Source organism: Sapajus apella, unplaced genomic scaffold, assembly GCF_009761245.1.
Source record: "Sapajus apella isolate SASKATOON/1434 unplaced genomic scaffold, GSC_monkey_1.0 scaffold48, whole genome shotgun sequence".
NCBI classification, from domain to species: domain Eukaryota; kingdom Metazoa; phylum Chordata; class Mammalia; order Primates; family Cebidae; genus Sapajus; species Sapajus apella.
In genome coordinates, this window is record NW_022436988.1 from 16,862,109 (window position 1) to 16,882,128 (window position 20,020).

Below are 20,020 nucleotides of genomic sequence, written 5' to 3' on the forward strand. Positions count from 1 at the left end.
TACCCAGGCTGGAGTGCAATGGCGCGATCTCGGCTCACCGCAACCTCCGCCTCCTGGGTTCAGGCAATTCTCCTGCCCCAGCCTCCTGAGTCGCTGGGATTACAGGCACGCACCACCATGCCCAGCTAATTTTTTGTAGTTTTAGTAGAGACGGGGTTTCACCATGTTGACCAGGATGGTCTCGATCTCTTGACCTCGTGATCCACCCGCCTCGGCCTCCCACAGTGCTGGGATTACAGGCTTGAGCCACCGCGCCCGGCCTGGAATTTTAGCTTTAACACTAGCCCTGTCATTTGCAGAAGCTACATCAAACTGCTTGCTGCTTCTGACAAGGTGGTCAGCTACACTTGGTCTTCTCTGCCCCGCCCCTCCCCCCGGTTTCCTGACATTTTCCCGCCGCCCCTCCCCCATTTCTTAACCTGTGGGTATTTGTTCTGCTGGAAACAAGCAGCCATCCTGGTAAGGTGGCTCAGGCCTGCAATCCCAGCACTTTGGGAGGCTGAAGTGGGTGGGTCACAAGGTCCGGAGATCAGACCATCCTGGCTAACACAGTGAAATCCCGTCTCTACTAAAAATACAAAAAAATTAGCTGGGCGTGGTGGCACGCACCTGTAGTTCCAGCTACTCGGGAGGCTGAGGCAGGAGAATCGCTTGAACTCAGGAGGTGGAAGTTGCAGTGAGCTGAGATTGAGCCACTGCACTCCAGCCTGGGCGATAGAACAGGACTCTGTCTCAAAAACAAAACAAAACAACAAGCAGCCATACGGCAGCAACCATAACCACAGCTCTTTGAAACAAATGCAATGAGTGGCATCCACTAGTTTCAAGTTTGAGCACATTTCTTTTGTTTTTATTGTTTGTTTCTTTCTTTCTTTGTTGAGATGGAGTCTCACTCTGTCGCCTAGGCTGGAGTGCAGTGGCACAGTCTCTGTTCACCGCAACCTCCGCCTCCCAGGCTCAAGTGATTCTCCTGCCTCAGCCTCCCGAGTAGCTGGGATTACAGATGCCCACCACCACGCCCGGCTAATCTTTGTATTTTTGGTAGAGATGGGGTTTCACCATGTTGGCCAGACTGGCCTGGAACTCCTGACCTCAAATGATTTGCCTGCCTCGGCCTCCCAAAGTGCTAGGATTACGGGCGTGAGCCACTACACCCGGCCTGACCACGTTTTCGATTCTTGCTTCTGTTATATCTATATTAACCTTCCTCTTAGCTTTGTGGCAGATGTGATAAGCATGACTTTGTGTCTTTCTCTAAGTCAATGACTTTTCAGTAACATCTAAATCGTAAAACATCGGTCTGGCCAGGTGCAGTGGCTTGTGCCTGTATTCCCAAGAGGCTGAGGCAGGAATGAGCCCTTGAGTCCAGGAGTTTGAGACTAGCCTGGGCAACATAGTGGGAACCCATCTCTACCAAAATAATAATAATAATAATTTTTAAAACCTCCTAAGTCATGACTGCTTTCCTTCGTTGCAGAAACCAGTAGGTATTTGGGTGTAGAAATGAAACCCCCAATTATATTAATAAGCCTAAGAATGAATTATTTCCTACTTCGTCATTTGTTTTACTTTTTTAAACCACGGTTCTCGTTAGATATTTTGAGAAACTGTTTAAGATTATAATTTCGTATGCAAAGGAGAAAATTTAGAAAATGGTGAAGCCAACTTTTTTAGTGTATAAACATTTAATTATATATGTGTCTATGTGGACATTTATTTAGCAAGGCTTTGCTTTAAGGGGAAAGGAAAACACAGAGGGCCAACATTTATGGAACATTCTAGTGGGCTAGGTCCAGTGTGTTAATCATCTCATTTCATGTTTGCAGTTATCCTCCAAGGTGGATCCTATTATCTTCATTTTACAGATGTGGAAATTGAGGCTTAGAGGATTTGACAAAGTATCCCGATTGTTTTTTTTTTTTTTTTGAGACGGAGTTTCGCTCTTGTTACCCAGGCTGGAGTGCAATGGCGCGATCTCGGCTCACCGCAACCTCCGCCTCCTGCGTTCAGGCAATTCTCCTGCCTCAGCCTCCTGAGCAGCTGGGACTACAGGCACGCGCCACCATGCCCAGCTAATTTTTTGTATTTTTAGTAGAGACGGGGTTTCACCATGTTGACCAGGATGGTCTCGATCTGTTGACCTCGTGATCCACCCGCCTCGGCCTCCCAAAGTGCTGGGATTACAGGCTTGAGCCACCGCGCCCCGCCAGGTATCCCGATTGTTAATGGCAGAGCTGGGTTTAAACCCTGGGCTTGGCTGGGCGTGGTGATGAGAGCTCATGGCTGTAATTCTAGCACTTTGGGAGGCTGAGGTGGGTGGATCACCTGAAGTCAGGAGTTGGAGACCAGCATGGCCAACAGGCTGAAACCCTGTCTCCACTACAAATGCAAAAATAAGCTGGGCATGGTGGCGGGTGCCTATAATCCCAGCTACTTGGGAGTCTGAGGCAGGAGAATCACTTGAACCTGGGAGGTGGAGGTTGCAGTAAGCCGAGATTGTGCCACTGCATCCCAGCCTGGGCAACAGAGCCAGACTCCATCTCAAAAAAGAAAAAAAAACAAAAACAGGCCGGGCGCGGTGGCTCAAGCCTGTAATCCCAGCACTTTGGGAGGCCGAGGCGGGTGGATCACGAGGTCAAGAGATCGAGACCATCCTGGTCAACATGGTGAAACCCCGTCTCTACTAAAAATACAAAAACATTAGCTGGGCATGGTGGCGCGTGCCTGTAATCCCAGCTACTCAGGAGGCTGGGGCAGGAGAATTGCCTGAACCCAGGAGGCGGAGGTTGCGGTGAGCTGAGATCGCACCATTGCACTCCAGCCTGGGTAACAAGAGTGAAACTCCGTCTCAAAAAAAAAAAAAAAAAATACATGCATACATGTATGTATATATATATATATAACAGCAACAGCCCCGGGCTCTTTGTCTACAAATTCCATTAGCTTCTCTGGCAATACCATTGTTTTGTACAACCAAAGGGAAGGTGACATTAATTCATTATCAAGTTATTTGTATCAATATACTAAATATCCCAAAATGGAAGTATGTTACTGAATTATTTACTGGAGTGATAGCATTTCTGGAGCATATGTCTCCAAAACTGTAATGTAAATTAAGAATATGAGGCTGGGCGCGGTGGCTCAAGCCTGTAATCCCAGCACTTTGGGAGGCCGAGGCGGGTGGATCACGAGGTCAAGAGATCGAGACCATCCTGGTCAACATGGTGAAACCCCGTCTCCACTAAAAATACAAAAAATTAGCTGGGCATGGTGGCGCGTGCCTGTAATCCCAGCTACTCAGGAGGCTGAGGCAGGAGAATTGCCTGAACCCAGGAGGCGGAGGTTGCGGTGAGCCGAGATCGCGCCATTGCACTCCAGCCTGGGTAACATGAGTGAAACTCCGTCTCAAAAAAAAAAAAAAGAATATGAACCTTCTCAGTGGAAAGGGACTGTTCAAGTTAACATTTGCATTTGCCATTCTTTGGTAAAACCGGAAACATAGATACGATTTTAGATTACCTTCAAGCTATTATAAATCTTGAAGGAAATCTTGATTGTTTTTAGAAAGCTTCTATGTCTATCTAGACTGTATCTTACAAACAGGCACTTGAAGATGTCATTATATGAATATTCAGAAACTAAGCTGTAATAGAGCCTAGATGAGAATGTGTGATAATCTAAAGATATCATTTAAGTCAGGGCTTTAAAAATACATGACTTCAAGTGAAAAGCTAAGCCTTGTATACAAGTTCTTTACAATTCACCAAGCATGCTCTAAACCTGCATCTATCCTGAGTCCTTTAAAAGCAGACTTATAAAAGGGAGATGAAAGAGATTTTCAAAATACATTTTTGAAGTGCAAAGTAAAATGAATTTAATATTTTAATTGTTTAATTGTATGAAATGAGTTGCTTAAACTAATAGCCGCTGCTGGGAGTGACAAAAGCTTGACTAAGATTATTCAAGGGGGAAGCTGGTTTATGGCTTTCTGGAGCTAGTGGCCAGGCATGGTTTAGATTATGGGTTCCTCGTTGGATTATATGATTGTTACTGCCTCTTTTAAAACTCCCTATAGTAGCTTTTATAGTGCTTTGCACATGGTGGTTCCTTAGTTGAGGTTGACTGCCAGCTTATGGTCATTTAAATTCAGATTTAGGGCCAGGCACGATGACTCATGCCTATTAGCCTAGCACTTTGGGAGGCTGAGTTGGGCAGATCACCGGAGGTCAGGAGTTCGAGACTAGCCTGGCCAACATGGTGAAACCCCGTCTCTACTAAAAATACAAAAATTAGCTGGGGATGATGGCGCATGCCTATTAATCCCAGCTAGTTGGGAGCCTGAGGCATGAGAACTGCTTGAAACCAGGAGGTGAAGGTTGCAGTGAGCCGAGATCATGCCACTGCACTCCAGCCTGGGCAATAGAGTGAGAATCCATCTCAAAAAGAAAAAAAAAATTCAAATTTAGGGCCAGGCACAGTGGCTCATGACTGTAATGGGGCTGAGGTGGGAGGATCACTTGAGCCTGGGAGTTTAAGGCTGTAGTGAGCCATGATTGCACTACTGTACTCCAGCCTGGGTGACAGAGCAAGACCATGTCTCCAAAAAAAAAAAAAAAAAAAAAAAATCGGCCGGGTGCGGTGGCTCAAGCCTGTAATCCCAGCACTTTGGGAGGCCGAGGCAGGTGGATCACGAGGTCAAGAGATCGCGACCATCCTGGTCAACATGGTGAAACCCCGTCTCTACTAAAAATACAAAAAATTAGCTGGGCATGGTGGCGCGTGCCTGTAATCCCAGCTACTCAGGAGGCTGAGGCAGGAGAATTGCCTGAACCCAGGAGGCGGAGGTTGCGGTGAGCCGAGATCGCGCCATTACACTCCAGCCTGGGTAACATGAGTGAAACTCCGTCTCAAAAAAAAAAAAAATCAGATTTAATTTTGTGTTGATTGTAGCTTAAAAAACAAGAAAAATATATTGCTGTTTTAAAATTTTTATTTTTTATTGAATATTCCACAGGTATAAATCAATTTATCCATAAATCTATTGTCCAGTTTAATAAGTAGAATGTTATGAGTTTAATCAACATTTTCTTTCTTTTTTTTTTTTTTGAGACAGAGCCTTGCTCTTTTGCCCAGACTAGAGTGCCACATGGTGTGATCTTGGCTCACTGCAGGGTCCACCTCCTGGGTTCAAGTGATTCTCCTGCCTCAGCCTCCTGAGTAGCTGGGATTACAGGCGTGCACCACCATATCTGGCTAATTTTTTGTATTTATAGAGATGAAATTTCGCCATGTTGCCCACGCTGGCCTTGAACTACTGAGCTCAGGTGATCCTCCTGCCTTGGCCTCCCAAAGTGCTGGGATTATAGGTGTGAGCCACTGTGCCTTGCCCATAGTCAACATTTTCTATACGCCCCTTCCTCATCCCAGACTCTATACATGTGGCATTATAGAGAATTTAGTCTTCAATAACTTGCTATTTTTTCCTAGTAAATTTTCAAATAGAAATAATTCACATGTCACAAAATACATTCCTTTACATAAGTGTACAGACCCCTGGTTTTTTTTTTTTTTTTTTTTTTTTTTTTGTTGATGGAGTTTTGCTCTTTTTACCCTGGCTGGAGTGCAATGGCGCGATCTCGGCTCACCGCAACCTCCGCCTCCTGGGTTCAGGCAATTCTCCTGCCCCAGCCTCCTGAGTCGCTGGGATTACAGGCACGCACCACCATGCCCAGCTAATTTTTTGTAGTTTTAGTAGAGACGGGGTTTCACCATGTTGACCAGGATGGTCTCGATCTCTTGACCTCGTGATCCACCCGCCTCGGCCTCCCACAGTGCTGGGATTACAGGCTTAAGCCACCGCGCCCGGCCCAGACCCCTGGTTTTTAGTATATTCTTAAAGTTATGCACCCATCATAGCTATTCAATTCTAGAACATTTTCTTTTCCTTTTTTGGAGGTTGAGTCTTGCTGTGTTGCCCAGGCTGAAGTGCAGTGGCTTTTCACACGTGCGATCATCACGCGCTATAGCCTTGAACTCCTGGGCTCAAGGAGTTCTCCTGCCTCAGCCTCCTGAGTAGCTGGATTTCAGGTGTGTGTCACCTTGCCTGGCCAATTCTAGAATATCTTCACTATTCCCAAAAGAAACCTCATACCCATTGACAGTCACTCCCTATTTCCCCCTTTCCCAACCACTGGCCGCTTACTCTTCTGTACTTTCTATCCTTACAGATTGGCCTATCTGGACATTTCATGTAAATGAAATCATACAATGTGTGGCCTTCATTTTGCTTAGCATAATGTTTAATAAAAGGTCTGTGTTGCAGTATGAAGCAGTACCTCATTCCTTTTCATGGCTTAATTATAGATACAATTTTTTTTTGAGATAAAGTCTTTCTCTGTGTCGCAGGCTGGAGTGCAGTGGTGCAATCTCAGCAACATCCGCTTCCCAGGTTCAGACCACCCTCTCGCCTCAGCCTCCCAAGGAGCTGGGATTCCAGGTGTGCGCCACCACACCCGGCTAATTGTTGTATTTTTAGTAGACTTGGGGTTTCACCATGTTGGCCAGGCTGGTCTCGAACTCCTGGCCTCAAGTGATCCGCCCACCTCTGCCTCCTAAAGTCCTGGGATTACAGTTTTGAGCCACCACGCCTGGCCTTATGGTTTAATAATATTTGATTGTATGGATATACAACATTTATATTATTGGACGTTTGGGTCGTTTGCACTTTTTGGCCATTATGAGCAATGCTGCTATGACCATTCACATACAAGCTTTTTTTGTTTTTTGGTTTTTTGAGGCGGAGTCTCGCACTGTCGCCCAAGCTGTAGTGCAGCACATACAAGCTTTTATTTAACCACCTGTTTTCGGTTCTTTTGGATATATACCTAGCGGTGGAATTGCTGGGTCATATGTAATTCTATGTTTAGCTTTTTGAGGTGCTGCCAAACTTTTCCACAGTGCCGGCACCATTTTACATTCCCACCTACAGGGTACCACGGTTCCAATTTCCTACATCCTGGCCAGCACTTTCCTTCCTTTTTGGTCCTAGCCATTCTAGTCAGTGTGAAGCGGTATCTCATTGTGGTTTTCATTTGCGTTTCCCTATTATGTTGGAAGTCTTCGTCTAGTGGCAATTTGTATATCTTCTTTGAAGAAGTTTCTGTTGAAATCCTTTGTCTGGTTTCCAGTGGGGTTACATGCCTTCTATGGTTGAGTTGTAAAACTTCCTTATATGCTCTCGATGCTAGACTCTCGTCAGATATTTCATTTACAAAAATTTTCTTCCATTCTGTGGGTTGTCTTTTCACTTTTTCGTAGTGACTTTTAAAACACAAAAATTTTCAATTTAAAAATCTAAAATAAATTATTATTATTATTACTACAATTTTTTGAGACGGAGCCTCACTCTGTCACCCAGGCTGGAGTGCAGTGACGCGATCTCGGCTCACTGCAACTTCCGCCTCCCAGGTTCAAGTGATTCTCCTGCCTCAGCCTCCTGAGTAGCTGGGATTACAGGTGCGTGCTACCACGCCCAGCTAACTTTTGTATTTTTAGTAGAGACAGCGTTTCACCATGTTGGTCAGGCTGGTCTTGAACTCCTGAGCTCAGGTGATCCACCCACCTGGGCCTCCCAAAGTTGCTGGTATTACAGGTGTGAGACACCATGCCCAGCCAAAATAAATTATTTTTTACATCAGATAGGCAATGTGCTGATGTCGTAATGAGGTTTGAGAGAGAGGCATGTGTCACACAGGAGTGTAAAAACCCAATCACCACCGGGCGCATGGCTCACGCCTGTAATCCCAGCACTTTGGGAGGCCGAGGCGGGTGGATCACGAGGTCAAGAGATCGAGACCATCCTGGTCAACATGGTGAAACCCCGTCTCTACTAAAAATACAAAAAATTAGCTGGGCATGGTGGCGCGTGCCTGTAATCCCAGCTACTCAGGAGGCTGAGGCAGGAGAATTGCCTGAACCCAGGAGGCGGAGGTTGCGGTGAGCCGAGATCGCGCCATTGCACTCCAGCCTGGGTAACGAGCGAAACTCCGGCTCAAAAAAAAAAAAAAAAAAACCCAATCACCTTGCTTGTGAACCACAAAATGATCAAAAGTTTTATTTTATTTTAATGGAATCTTGCTCTGTCTCCCAGACTGGAGTGCAGTGGTGTGATCTCGACTCAATACAACCTCCGCCTCCCTAGTTCAAGCCATTCTTGTGCCTCAGCCTCCTAGTAGCTGGGATTGCAGGCATTTGCCACCATGCCCAGCTAATTTTTTTTGTATTTTTAGTAGAATCAGGGTTTCACCATGTTGCCCAGGCTGGTCTTGAACTCCTGAGCTCAGGCAATCTGCCCACCTCAGTCTCCCAAAGTGCTAGAATTATAGGTGCCTGACCTAGGATCAAAAGTTTTAAATTTTGATGAAGTTCAGGCTGAGCACAATGGCTCATCTGAGGTCAGGGATTTGAGATCAGCCTGGACAACATGGCAAAATCTTGTCTCTACTAAAAATACAAAAATTAGCCAGGCATGGTGGTGCATGCCTGTAATCCCAGCTACTCTGGAGGCTGAGGCAGGAGAATCGCTTGAACCTGGGAGGCGGAGGTTTCACTGAGCCAAGATCTCGCCACTGCAATACAGCCTGGATGACTGAGTAAGACTCTGCCTAAAAAAAAAAATAAAGTTTTTTGATGAAGTTCAGTGTTTCTTTTTTCTTCTCTTCCCTCCCTCCCTCTCTTCCTCTTTTCTCCCTTCCCCCTTCCTTTTTCCTTCCTTCCTTCTCTCCTTCCCTCCCTCCCTCCTTCCTTTTTTCCTTCCTTCCTCCCTCCCTTCCTCCCTCCCTTCCTTTCATCAAATGCAGTAGTAAGAAAAGGGGAAATAATAGAACAAGGAGTTCAACCTGTAACTCAGTGTGAACAATCAATTGAGGTAACTCACTACCTTCAGACCAGCCTTCTTTTTTTCTTTTAGTTCCTTGTGCCTTGGTTTAACATGTAAGAAAACATTCCTGAATCCAAGGTCACAAAGATTTATGCTTTTGTTTTCTTCTAAGAGCTTTATAGTTTTAGCTCTTACATTTAGGTCTTTGGCCCATTTGGAATTAATTTTTGCATATGGTGTGGGGTAGGGGTCCAGCAGATTTATCCTTTTTCGTTTGGATACCCATTTGTCCAAGCATCATTTGTTGAAAAGACATTTTTCCCCATTGTATTGTCTGAAGCTTGCTCTTTTTCACTCAACATTTTGATCCTGAGATTGCTGCATATAACTACAAATCTTTTTTTTTTTTTTTTTTTTTTTTTTGCAGGGGTGGGTGTAGGGATAGAGTTTTGCTCTTGTTGCCCAGGCTGGAGTGCAGTGGCATGATCTTGGCTCACTGACACCTCCGCCTCCTGGGTTCAAGCGATTCTGATGCCTCAGCCTCCAGAGTACTTGGGATTACAGATGCGCGCCACCATGCCTGGCTAATTTTGTATTTTTAGTAGAGTCAAGGTTTCACCATGTTGTCCAAGCTGGTCTCAAACTCCTGACCTCAATTGATCCACCCACCTTGGCCTTCCAAAGTGCTGGGATTACAGGCGTGAGCCACTGCGCCTGGCCCAAATCATTCATTTCTTTATGGCTAAAAAATAGTATCCTTTCTATGAATCTGCCGTGATGTATATTTATTCTTTGTTCCATACACGTTGGGTTGTTTCCAGAGGTTGCTGTTACGAACACTATTGCTCTGAACTCATTTGAACGTGTCTCTTACTATGTGTGCCTGAGTTTCTCTCTAAGGGTATGAGCCTAGAAGTGCAGCGCGTGCGCGGTTTTCCGAAGTGACTGTCATACTCTTATCAGTGATGTGTCAATTACATTTTGGAAACCAGTTTTAAGCATTCTGTTTGTTTTGTCTCTCACTGAAAAGAGTCATTACTAAAAAGAAACAAGTGATATTTGCAAGTGAAATTTGCCTTGTAGGCCTCTGATATTTTATTAGCAAGAATTAGACAAACAAAACGCCAGTAGCTAGAGAACGCAGTGTGCAATTAGTATTGCTTAGTATTGCTTTATTTATTTTATTTTATTTTTTCACAGTGAAGACTTAAGTATCTCTTTACATTTTAAAATATTAATATGCAGCTTAAACAGGTCTCTGGCTGGCTGAGGTGGTGGTTTGTTTGTTTTTGAGACAGTGTCTCACTCTGTCACCCAGGCTGGAGTACAGTGCAGTGGTACAATCACAGCTCACTGCAGCCACGACCTCCCAACCCCAAGCGATCCTCCCACCTCAGCCCTCCTGAGTGCCTGGGACCACAGGTGTGTATGCCATTCCCAGCTAATTTTTTTGATTTTCTTTTCTTTTTTTTTTTTTTGTAGGGGTGAGGTCTTTCTATGTTGTTCAGGCTGGTCTTAAACTCCTGAGCTCAAGAGATCCTTCCACCTTGGCCTCCCAAAGCACTGGGATTTCGGGGGTGAGCCACCTCACTGGCCTGGTGAAGGTTTTTGCTAGTAGTAGGTGAGTCTGTGTGTTAAGTAAAGCAATATCACGCCAGCCTACTACTGTTCTCTTACGTAGGGTCTGGAGCAAGTATTATAGAGCAGTTGGGCTGGGCTCGGTGGCTTACGTCTGTAATCCCGCACTTTGAGAGGCCAAGGTGGGTGGATCATGAGGTCAGGAGTTCAAGACCAGCCTGACCAACATGGTGAAACCCCGTCTCTACTAAAAATACAAAAATTAGCTAGGTGTGGTGGTGGGCGCCTGTAATCCAGCTACTCAGGAGGCTGAGGCAGGAGAATTGCTTGGACACAGGAGGCGGAGGTTGCGGTGAGCCGAGATTGCGCCACTGCACTCCAGCCTGGACGACTGAGCGAGACTTTGTAACAACAACAACAAAAAAAATAGAGCAGTTGACAGAATCAACAGCTATGAAAGGGAGGTGGGGGCGCTTCGTTTTCTTGGTACCCACCTATCATCATTCAGTGGTTATGCTAACACAGAGTTCTGCTCATAATGATGAGACACCTGCCCTATTTCATGGTCTCATTCACTAGTATCATGTAAAAGGGCTGAAGGATGGAAGGGCCAATAGCACTCAGAACCTTGAAAAAGTAGGAAATTCTCTCGGGAGTGGGGCACATCTACAGCTTTTACAGAAAGTGAGTTGTCCTGGAAAGCACAGCACACCGGTCACCAGGGATGGCCAGCAGGAGGTAAAGAAAGGCTCCTGGACGGTGGGTGGGCTGGGGAGGTGGGCAGCCTGCCTGGCAGAGAAGCATGTTGGAAAGTGCTCCACCTGGAGCTGGGGCACAGGGACAGAATGCCACTTACAAGGCAGGAGTGAGAGCAGGAGAAAGGAGGAACCGACAAGATGCGCGGGGCCCAGGGAAACCTGGGTCCTAGTAGGTCACTAGGCCCTATGTTAAAGAAATGAGAACTTGAAAACCAGAAGGCACCTTGGTGTCAGAAACAGGGTAACGTTATGACTGCTTATTATACCTGGGGCACAAGACAGAGCTAGATGGAATTGATCCTTATTCCTCTTACACAGAGTAGTAATGACTATCGTTCTGGGGGTACTTAATAAGGGCTAAACACTTATGTATATTAATTTGTTTAATCTACACAATGATCCTGTGAAGTAGATTCTGTTACTGTTCCTGTGTTACAAATGGGAAACTGAGGCACAGAGAGGGGAGTGGCGGAGCCAGGGTTTGAACCCAGATACTCTGGCTCTAGAGTTCAAGCTCCCTTTCCATGGTACTGCACTTCTTCCAGAAAAACCATGGTTTGGAGAGTCAAACAGGCTAAATTTCTTTCTTTCTTTCTTTCTTTCCTTCCTTTCTTCCTTCCTTCCTTCCTTTTTCTTTCTTTCTTTCTTTTTTTTTTTTTTTTGAGACGGAGTTTCGCTCTTGTTACCCAGGCTGGAGTGCAATGGCGCAATCTCGGCTCACCGCAACCTCCGCCTCCTGGGTTCAGGCAATTCTCCTGCCTCAGCCTCCTGAATAGCTGGGATTACAGGCACGCACCACCATGCCCAGCTAATGTTTTATATTTTTAGTAGAGACGGGGTTTCACCATGTTGACCAGGATGGTCTCGATCTCTTGACCTCATGATCCACCCGCCTCGGCCTCCCAAAGTGCTGGGATTACAGGCTTGAGCCACCGCGCCCGGCCTCTTTCTTTCTTTCTCTCTCTCTCTCTTTCTTTCTCTTCTCTTTCTCTTTTTCTCTCTTTCTTTCTTTTTCTTTTTTGAGATGGCATTTCCCTCTTGTTGCCCAGGCTGGAGTGCAATGGCACGACCTCAGCTCACTGCAACCTCTACCTCCTGGGTCCAAGTGATTCTCCTGCCTCAGCCTCCCAAGTAGCTGGGATTACAGTCATGTGCCACCACACCTGGCTAATTTTGTATTTTTAGTAGAGGGGGTGGGTTTCTCCATGTTGGCCAGGCTGGTCTTGAACTCCCAGTCTCAGGTGATCCACCTGCCTTAGCCCCCCAAAGTGCTGGGATTACGATGTGAGCCACCGCGCCAGGCCTTCCTTCATATTTCTCTTTGTATTTGACTTCCTTTTTTCTTTTCTTATGTTTCCCATTTGCAAGTTACTTTCTAGTTCTTTTTTTTTTGGAGACGGAGTTTCACTCATGTTACCCAGGCTGGAGTGCAATGGCGCGATCTCGGCTCACCGCAACCTCCGCCTCCTGGGTTCAGGCAATTCTCCTGCCTCAGCCTCCTGAGTAGCTGGGACTACAGGCATGCGCCACCATGCCCAGCTGATTTTTTTTTGTATTTTTAGTAGAGACGGGGTTTCACCATGTTGACCAGGATGGTCTCGATCTCTTGACCTTGTGATCCACCCGCCTCGGCCTCCCAAAGTGCTGGGATTACAGGCTTGAGCCACCGCGCCCGGCCTACTTTCTAGTTCTTGTCGATCATCTCCTTACTACTGTTTTCCTCTGTAATGAGTTGACTGCTAGATGTAACTTCAATGTTTTTGAGAATCTGAGACTGATGGAGAAGAAATGGAAAGATAGGAATAGAAAGAGATTCCATTAGGAATTAAATTTCTTGTTATTCTTTTTCTGATATGAAACCAAATTGGAGGTTAGATCATCCAGAAAGAGAATTCGGTGTTTTCCAGTCTTCTAAACTGCCTGCTCTTAAGAATGATTTAGGGTGCTAGGTAGTTCAGAGAATAGCACAAAGAATTTGTATTTTTAGCAAACACTCTCCGTGATTTGAGTATTATATGGGAATTAAACTTAAACCTTCTTTAAATGAAGCCCCTAAGTTTGACCCATTAGCTCAGCTACAGAATTACTGAATTGTTTTTTTTTTTTTGAGGTGGTGTTTTGCTCTGTCACCAAGCTGGAGGGCAGTGGTGCGATCTTTGCTCACTGCAACCTCTTCCGCCGGGTTCAAGTGATTCCCCTGCCTCAGCCTCCTGAGTTGCTGGGACTGCAGGCACACGCCACCACGCCTGGCTAATTTTTTTGTATTTTAGTAGAGACAGGGTTTCACCATGTTGATCAGGATGGTCTCGATCTCCTGACCTTGTGATCTGCCCACCTTGGACTCCCAAAGTGCTGGCATTACAGGCATTTGCCACCGCGCCTGGCCATATTTTCAGTATGGCAATACTGTCAACAAAAAGCAGTTTATAGTGTGTTTAATTTTCTTTTCTTTTTTTTTTTAAGTATGGAAAAGTTTAACGCTATATAAAAAAGAGAGAATGGGGCTTCTTCCTAGCCTCAGCCTGTGTGTCATCATTGCCGTCATGCGGGGCATTGTTCTCTGCCGCTGTGCCTGGGCTCCACCACGGCTCTCCTGTCAGTTTGCTGCTGCTCCTGTGGTTCACATGAGGCAGATGAGGAGTTTGATGCTTGCTGGGTAGCAGGCTTCAACAAGCCAGAGATAGATGCCTGGGAATTGCATAAAGAATTGAACACGCTTGCTGGCTGTGGTCTGGTTCCCGAACCCCAAATCACTGATGTTGCATTGCAGGCATGCAGACAGTTAAATGCTTTTGCTAGGGTGGTTTGCATCCTCGAGGGTGTTAAGGACAAAGCAGGACCTCATAAGAAAAATCTTACCCCTGTGCCATCAAAGAACTCAGACCTACTTTAAATGAATTGAGAATTTCCACTCCAGAGGACCTGGGCCTAGACAAAGTGTAAACCCCACGGAGAAGCTTCCTGAGGACTTTTTGGTATTGCTACTTGATTGTAAGCAGTCCCCTAGAAATGCTGATGATAACATGTTACCTTATTTGAACACCTTTGTCTTTATTGAATACCAAACCATGTTATGGTAACTTGGACTTTAATAAAAGGGAAATGAGTTTGAACTGAAAAAAAAAAAAAAAATAGAATGGTGTGATGGACTTCCATGTACCCTCAACCCAGCCTTATCAGTTTTCAAGCCATGGCCAAGTAAGAGGCACTTTGGAAAGAGAACATAGGAGGAATTGCCAAACAGTAAAGGCAGAAATTAAAAGCGACTATGCCTGTTTTGTTTAGAATAGCCAAAACCTGGAAACAATCCAGATGTCTACCAATAGGTGAGTGCATCAACCAGTGGTGGTATGTCCTTTCAATGGAATACTATTCAGCAGTAAAAAGGAGCCAACTATTTATATGTATAACATGTAAGAACTTCAAAATAAAATAGGAAAAATAGGAATAGGAATAATGACAAACCACAATCAGTGCCATGTCAACAGAGAATACCCGGGACAAAGGGGGAGGTCCAGTTGAAGTGAAATACTCACCAGTTTCTGAGCGTGTTCTATGTTTTTCTGTTTCCGAGTCTTTGCACATTCTCTTTTTTTATTTTTATTTTTTGAGACAGGGTTTTGCTCTGTCACCCAGGCTGTAGTGCAGTGGCATGATCTTGGCTCACTGCAACCTCTGCCTCCCGGGCTCAAGCAATTCTCCCATCTCAGGCTCCTGAGTAGCTAGAACTACAGGTGTGTGCCACCAGGCCTGGCTAATTTTGTATTTTTTGTAGAGACAGGGTTTCACCATGTTCACCAGGCTGGTCTCAAACTCCTGAGCTCGAGCCATCCACCCTCCTCAGCTTCTCAAAGTGCTGGGATTACAGGCATGAGCTCCCATGCCTGATTTCTTTGCACACTCACTCGATTTATTATGCTCTTTCGTTGCCATCCACTGCTGTCAAAATTCTGCCTACTCTTCAGGGTCCAACTGAAACGCCACATTCCCAGGAAAGGTTTTTCTCATCACCCCAGCCATACTTCATTTCTCTCCTGCCCTTCTGTAGCTCAGGACCCTCTCTAGATGTCACTCCCATTAGATTGTAAGTTTCCTAACAGCAAGACACACGTCATCATCTCCACATTCCTTGGGTCAGCACAGCCTGTTTTAGAATACAAGTCTAAGCCCCTTTGTGTGACATTTAAAGTCCTCCTGGACTGACTTCATTCAGCCTCATCCTCTGCCCTTCCCTTGTGTCCTGGGCCCCGGCCAAATCAAACCACTGTTCCCCAAATGTACTATGTAGTTAACTTTTGATATCTCTTCTTTTTATTGCCTTGGTTCTCTGAAAAATCAGAGTTAATGGAATGTTGGCTATTACGATTATGTGGACACGGTTATGCAACAGCCTTGCGATGCCCTTAATAAATGAAATCTAAAATTTTTTTTTTTTTTGGAGACAGAGTTTCACTCTTGTTACCCAGGCTGGAGTGCAATGGCACGATCTCGGCTCACCGCAACTCCGCCTCCTAGGTTCAGGCAATTCTCCTGCCTCAGCCTCCTGAGTAGCTGGGATTACAGGCATGAGCCACCATACCCAGCTAATTTTTTGTATTTTTAGTAGAGACAGGGTTTCACCACGTTGACCAGGATGGTCTCGATCTCTTGACCTCGTGATCCACCCGCCTCGGCCTCCCAAAGTGCTGGGATTACAGGCGTGAGCCACCGCGCCCGGCTGAAATCTAAAATGTTACATCTTTTGGAACCCGGCAACTCATTCTAACTTTATTCTGCCTGAAGCTTTATAACATTTTCTGAAGATCGTGTTGTACTCTTCCTTCATCTAGATGATTTGGTCAACAGCAATAAAGTTCCAGCTTAGACTTGATAAATATGCAAGAGTCATGTCTTTCAGAATGAAGACAGTGACTTTTGAAAATCACGCTTGCCTGAAAAAAAAAAAAACCTGAGTAGGGTTTATATTTGCTACGTGTGTAAAAATGTACTGCCTTTCTTCATTCTTCTTTACTCATTAGGTTGAAGAACAATTGCAAAAATTAAAGGCGTGGCATTACCAGTGTTATGTGTAGATTGATATGGAAAATAGCATGTGAGGTAAGGAGAATGACTGGAGCCTTACGGACCCAGGTACTTACTGAAAATTTCTCTTAATTTTGGACATACGCTTTATCCTTTTTTTGTACATAAATTTAAGCCTCCCGTTCCTTGTTTACTTTTATATTGCTTTCTTTCTTTCTTTTTTTTTAATTAATAAAGATGGGGTTTCACCATGACGGCCAGGCTGGTCTTAAACTCCTGATCTCAGGTGATCCACCCACCTTGGCCTCCCAAAGTGGTAGGATTACAGGCGTGAGCCACCGCGCCCAGCCGCTTTCTTTTTTTTTAAAGACAGAGTCTCGCTCTGTCACCCATGCTGGAGTGCAGTGGTGTGATCTCGGCTCACTGCAACTCCACCTCCACCTCCTGGGTTCAAGCCATTCTCCTGCTTCAGCTTCCTGAGTAGCTGCGATTCATAGGTGTCAGGTGTCACAACTGGCTAATTTTTGTGTTTTTAGTAGAGACATGGTTTCACCATGTTGGCCAGGCTGGTCTTAAATTGATCAAGTGATCCACCCACCTCAGCCTCCCAAAGTGCTAGGATTACAGGCATGAGCCAACGTGCCCAGCCATGTGTTGCTATTTTTTTTTTTGAGAAAGGATCTTGCTCTGCCACTCAGCTGGAGTGCAATGGCGCTATCTTGGCTCACTGCAACCTCTGCTTCCTGGGTTCAAGCAGTTCTCTTGCCTCAGCCTCCCGGGTAGCTGGGATTACAGGTACCCACCACCATGCCCAGATAATTTTGTATTTTTACCAAAGACAGGGTTTCACTATGTTGTCCAGACTGGTCTCGAACTCCTGACCTCAAATGATCCTCTTGCCTTGGCCTCCCAAAGTGCCAAGATTACAGGCATGAGCCACTGCGCCCAGCCCATGTATTTATTTACAATGGAGCCCTTCATAATTTCACCCACTGTCAGATGGCAGATGCAGCATATTTCTCCTCGCTCCCTTGGCCCCCAGCCTCTTAATCCTGGTTCCCAGGTGCAGGGATGCTGTTATGCTGGGGTGGGTCCTGCCATATTTGAGAAGTGCGATTTTTGCTGAACCACATTCCTCTTTTATTCAGCTTGGCACCTATGTCACCATTCAAGAGTTTTCATCAATGATCGGTGCCTTAAAAGGAAATGGTCAAAACATTCAGCCTTCTCTTAAAAAAAATTTTTTTTTGAGACAGGATCTTGCTCTGTCACCCAGGCTAGAGTGCAGTGTCATGATCAAAGCTCACTGAAGACTTCAGTTCCTGGGCTTGAACAATTCTCCTGCCTCAGCCTAGTAGCTAGGACTGCAGGCACATGCCACCATGCTCAGCTAATTTTTTACATTTTTTTTGAAGAGACGGAGTCTTGCTATGTTTGCCCAGACTGGTCTCGAACCCCTGGCCTCAAGCGATCCTCCTGCCTCAGCCTCCCAAAGTGCTGAGATTACAGGTGTGAGCAGCTGTACTGGGTCCACATTCAGCACTGTCTTGATTCTTGAGCCCACCAAGGTGTCAGCAAGGTAAGAGAAGCAGAGGTAATTTAACCTACATATAATTTATTGGTTGCCAGCCTTCCTGAGTCTTCTACATTGTCCTGTAGATCTGTAGTGTTTGAAGGTGTGAATTGAATCTCTTGTATTTTCTGTAAAATTCTGATATTCTCTGCTGTGGGTCATATTTATATTTACACTGCTCCTAAGTTACCTCTCAAGCAGTTGATAGCACACCTCACCTCTGTAGCTGGTACCATTGAAAAGGTTTCCCTCAGACATGGGAGCTCGGACTGCTTGAAGTCAGTGGAGGCTGGGTGCGGTGGCTCATGTTTGTAATCCCAGCACTTTGGGAGGCTGAGGCAGGAGGATTGCTTGAGCCCAGGAGTTTGAGATCAGCATGGATAACATGGTGAGACCCTGTCTCTACAAAAAATAAAAAAAATGAGCTGGGCGTGGTGGCACGCACCTGTAGTCCCAGCTACTTGGGAGGCTGAGGCGGGAGGATCACTTGAACCCAGGAGGTCCAGGCTGCAGTGAGCTGTGTTCGTGCCACTGTACTCTAGGCTGGGTGACAGGGCAAGACCCTGTCTGGAAGAAAAAGTCAATGGAACGAGGCAGTGTATTGGGATATTCTTTCCTTGGGAAGGATATGTCATAAATCCTTTCACTGACAGATGATTTGGATCTTAAGGCTCCCAGGCACAGGACTTTCTTCTCAGGAGAAGCTTAGGCAGTAGATTAAGATGTGCTTATTGCCTTGTGGTCATATAAAGCTCCCAATACCTATTTTTATTGGAGACCAAATTTCTAACTTGTTCAATTGGTCTGCTTATGGCAGTGCTGCTCTGCCAGTCATGGGAGAAGATAGTTTTACATTTAAATGGAATATTCCAACTTTGCTGAGTAAGTACGTACTGACCCAAAAATAAACAAAGGGAGAAAAGGGAATTTCAGGGTTTCATGCAGACAGTTCCTATCACAAGAGAATCACAGCTTTCATTCCTTGGGTAGGTAGGTAGCTTTCTTCATGTTCCATGAAACTGCGTTGCTGGAGGGAAGGAAGCAAAAACACAATCAGCAGCTGAGGATGGCGGCATATTAGGAATTTTTTTTTTTTTTGGAGACGGAGTTTCACTCTTGTCACCCAGGCCGGAGTGCAATAGCGCAGTCTCGGCTCACTGCAACCTCCGCCTCCTGGGTTCAAGCGATTTTCCTGCCTCAGCCCCAAGAGTAAGTGGGATTACAGGCATGTGCCACCATGCCCGGCTAATTTTTTGTATTTTTAGTAGAGACAGGGTTTCTCCATGTTAGTCAGGCTGATCTCGAACTCCCGACCTCAGGTGATCCACCCGCCTTGGCCTCCCACAGTGCTGAGATTAAAGGTGTGAGCCACCTCGACTGACATTTTTTTTTTTTTTTGGAGACAGAGTTTTGCTCTTGTTGCCCAGGCTGGAGTACAGTGGTGCGTCTTGGCTCACTGCAACCTCTGCCTCCTGGGTTCAAGTGATTCTCCTACCTCAGCCTCCCGAGTAGCGGGGATCACAGGTACCCGCCACCATGCCTGGCTAATTTTTGTATTTTTAGTAGGGATAGGGTTTCACCATGTTGGCCAGGCTGGTCTCGAACTCCTGACCTCAGGTGATTTGCCCACCTCGGCCTCCCAAAATGACAAGATTACAGGCGTGAGCCACATCACCTGGCTGTGAGCCACCTCACCTGGCCTGAATTTCACTTAATAAAATCATGTGAAAATGAATGCACTTGACCAGAGAAAATGGGCACTGGTGATGAGTTGGGTAATGTGCAGAGACCATGCAGCCTGTGAGAATTTTGTGCTTCTTAGGTTTGGCTTGATATTACAAAGCTACCACTGGCTACTTTCATGCAAGCTCACCAGGTAGGGGGCAGAGGACAGCAACCTCTTGGTCCAGATTAACATTTAGTGATATTAAGCAGAGACTGTGGCTTCCAATTGTAAGTAAAAGCATGCTTGGGGGAGAAGGAGAGCAAAAAGGATGAGAAAGCAGAAAGATGGGAACAGGGGCTGGGAAAGAGGCAGGAGCAGAGAGTGAGGGGGAAGTAGGTACATGTGGTAGAGAAATGGAAGCTCTCCCAGTGGTTCCATCAGTTCCACCACACTGGCACGGATTCTAGAAGTTTCCTATTTCTGGAGTAGGACACAGATATGATGCATTTCCTACTAAGACAGATTTATATCCAGGAAGCATCATC

At 45.7% G+C, this 20,020-nt stretch overlaps 1 protein-coding gene and 1 pseudogene across 2 annotated transcripts in view; one reads left to right on the forward strand and one right to left on the reverse strand.

Annotated features, from left to right (window-relative positions):
- PITPNC1 (phosphatidylinositol transfer protein cytoplasmic 1) overlaps window positions 1-20,020 on the forward strand; it is a 322,862-nt gene that overhangs the window by 23,433 nt on the left and 279,409 nt on the right. The gene's annotated exons all lie outside the window — the stretch shown is intronic.
- On the reverse strand, window positions 7,692-7,789 carry LOC116525886 (annotated as a pseudogene).